Below are 3,764 nucleotides of genomic sequence, written 5' to 3' on the forward strand. Positions count from 1 at the left end.
CCACTTATACTCCCATGTCGTCTCATGCTCCGTCTTTCTCTCTATCAGGCACTCATTCTGTTAAGTATCAGTCGCACCTACATGTGCGCTCACTCGGATCTTTCATCCATATATTTTTCCAAGAACATGGTTCTCAAAATGTAACATGATCAATATATTATACTCAATATATAACATGCCGATTTTTTCCTTCTGAAAAACTACTTTGTAAGTTTGTATTTTCATTGTATTTTGAAAATGAAACTGATACTGATTGAGGTACCGAATTAGTTTGTAACTTTGCATTTTGTAATATGATTTCAAGATTTTCAGGTAATCCAATTAGTTTGTAACTTCGCATTTTGTAACATGATTTCAAGATATTCAGGTATCCAATTAGTTTGTAACTTTGCATTTTGTAATACGATTTCAAGATTTTCAGGTATCCAATTAGTTTGTAACATGATTTCAAGATATTCAGGTATCCAATTAGTTTGTAACTTTGCATTTTGTAATATGATTTCAAGATTTTTAGGATTTCGGGAAACTGATAACTCATCGAGGTATCAGAAACTGATACTGATCGAGTTATCCAATTAGTTTGCAACTTTGCGTTTTGTAATATGATCTCAAGATTTCCGGAAACTGATATTAATCGAGATATCAACTAATTTGTATTTTGTAATACTTAAAATAAAAAAGAGTACATCTTCAACTCATTTTCATTGAATGGCTGGAGGTTCATTTTCAACTCATTTTCATTGAATGGCCGGAAATATTTCAGAGATAAATTAAAAGCTTTTGAAGTGCAGAGTCATGATCTATCTCACATAACGGCCTAAAATTTGGCCAGAAAGAAATATCGGACTTGGTGGGTTTGTAATAGATATATGCCCAATTTAGAGTCTGAAACCAAGTTTTTCTCATGCTTAATCTTGATTAAGAGAGAAAGCACATAGTCATGATCCATCTCATTGAAAAGAACAAATAAAATAAATACTCTCAGCATATCATCCATTAGTTATGAATGATACAAACAAACCAGGAGGCAAGCGTACAAGCTAAGCATGAGCACAGTCATATAAAGAACTCAGCCATTGCTATTAAAATGAAAAGAACTAAGAAAAGTAGAACAACTTGTACATAAGGAGAGTTTCTCTAAGGAAGTATCTATGATTCTCTATATTGACAAGAGCTTTTTAATATTAATAAAGCAAAGTCTTCCAAAGTCCGTAACCAAAGAAACCAAACCATATCTACATGGAGTAACATCTTGTGATCAAAATAGCCAACCAGGGTTGTAATTTAATTGAAATTCACACTAATTTCGTTGCGAAACCGTTTTTCAATTTGCTTTGCATATCATGTCCAGCTAAGAAATCTTGAGCTCCCGCACTTGTTGGCACACCTGTTCAAATATTCCTTCCCCCCATCGCAGTTTGGGACAACCTGATATGTAAAGCTCTTTTAACAACATACAGTGTTCAACGCCTTCCAACTCTTCTAACTCATCGCAGTCATAAACATAGAACGATATGAGCTTTGTTAATTGCGCCAACCCTCGTATGCTCCTTTGCTTCACACATTTAGATATCCACAATTTCTCCAAAGATATAAATGTTTCCATGCTTGGCAGAGTCTCTACTTTTGGGCACCCATCAACGACTAGCCTTCTAAGTTTTGCAAGACCCCAAAGGCCCTTTATTTTCCTCAAATTAGAACACCAAATAAATTCCAATTCGGTAAGTGTATTTGGTGATAAATTAAAATTTCAACAGCGATTCTGTATGTGGAAAAACTCAAAGAATCGTTAAAACTTAATGCCCAGAAATATAAATTACCTCCAGCCATTGGTGATGTTCTTGATGCAAACCACAGTCCACTTGCTTTTTTACTGAAAACAATGCTCCAGCTTCTATCCAGGAAAAAGAAAAGAATACAGAAAGTCTGAAGGCACTTCCAAGCTCTGCTCTCTCAGCTAGATGGTGTAAAAAACTGAAGGGGATTGAGATGCTAGCTTGGGGACCAAACGGATAAATTTATAGCCAAGCTTCCATCAAGCTTCTGATGGCTATGTGTTAGGTGTTCCACAGATCAAGGTAGAGAACTTCAGATGGAGTAATGGACCACTTCAGAAGCTCCCAACAAGAAAATTAATTAACTGCAGTTGATTTCCTTAATTTAAGGAAATTACTGCAGTTGGTTTCCAGAAATTAAGGAAAGACTGCAGTTGGCTTCCACAATTGTAGGCAGCAGTTGGTAAAGAACTTAATGGAGCTTAACATTCTCCCACTTGGTCCATACTTCCAAACTTAATGTCTCAACTTAAAACCCATTGATAATCTGTATTAAGTAATAGATACATGAATCATGGCGATAAGTCCTCTAAAGACAAGTATTATCTTCCATGTATTACTATGTATTTATTTTTATTATAATTTATGTGGCAACAATTTCTTAATGAATAAACCTTATGTTTATTCTTGGTCCTTCTTAAATAAATTTTCTCAAATCAACTTAAGGTGCACATAAATATGAGAAAAAACATCACAATAATTAAGAATTTCATTAAAATAACATTGTCCATACAATGAGAAACTACATAATGGAACCAAGTCCCATATTCATTACATGATCCTTGAATTTAAATGGTGGCATGCCCTTAGTCAAAGGATCAGCAATCATCAACTCAGTGCTGACGTGCTCAATGACCACTTTCTTTTCTTTAACACGTTCCCTTATAGCTAAATACTTAATGTCGATGTGTTTATTTCAACTCCCACTTTTGTTGTTTTTAGCCATAAAAACAGCAACTGAATTATCACAATATATTCTCAATGGCTTAGAGATAGAATCCATAATTCTAAGCCCAGAAATGAAACTCTTAAGCCATACACCATATAAAGTAGCCTTAAAACAAGAGACGAACTCGGCTTCCATACTAGAAGTGGCAATCAAGGTCTGCTTGGCACTCCTCCATGATACAGCTCCACCGGCCATCATAAAAATGTAACCTGATGTTGATTTGCGTGAATCAACACATCCAGCGAAGTCAGAATTTGAGTAGCCAATTACTTCCAAGTTGTCTGTCCGTCTATACATAAGCATGTAGTCTTTGGTTCCTTGAAGGTACCTCATTACTTTCTTTGCAGTTCTCCAGTGGTCTAAACCTGGATCACTCTGATATCGTCCCAACATTCCCACAACAAATGCAATGTCAGGTCTTGTGCAGACTTGAGCATACATTAGGCTTCCGACAGCAGAAGCATATCGAATGTTCTTCATTTGTTCTTTTTCAAGGTCGTTCTTCGGGCATTGGTTCAAATTGAACCTATCACCCTTCACAATGGGAGCTACACTTGGTGAACAATCCTTCATCCGAAATCTCTCTAAAATTTTATTAATATAGGTTTCCTGTGACAGACTCAAGATGCCTCGAAATCTGTCTCTATGGATCTTAACGCCAATGACATAAGATGCCTCACCCATATCCTTCATATCAAAATTTTTAGAGAGGAATTGTTTCACCTCATGTAGCAAACCCTTATCATTGGTTGCTAGCAAAATGTCATCCACATATAAAACAAGAAAACAAATTTTACTCCCACTAACTTTCAAGTATATACATTGATCCATAATGTTTTCTACAAAACCAAAAGAAGAAATTACATCATGGAATTTCAAATACCATTGGCGGGTGCTTGTTTTAAACCATATAATGACTTATTGAGCTTGCAAACCAATTGCTCACCATCACTAGAGGGGAATCCTTCAGGTTGTTTCAT

This window comes from Pinus tabuliformis, chromosome 4_1, assembly GCF_031772625.1.
Source record: "Pinus tabuliformis cultivar Carrire ecotype Pingquan chromosome 4_1, CPIR1, whole genome shotgun sequence".
In the NCBI taxonomy this organism is placed as follows: domain Eukaryota; kingdom Viridiplantae; phylum Streptophyta; class Pinopsida; order Pinales; family Pinaceae; genus Pinus; species Pinus tabuliformis.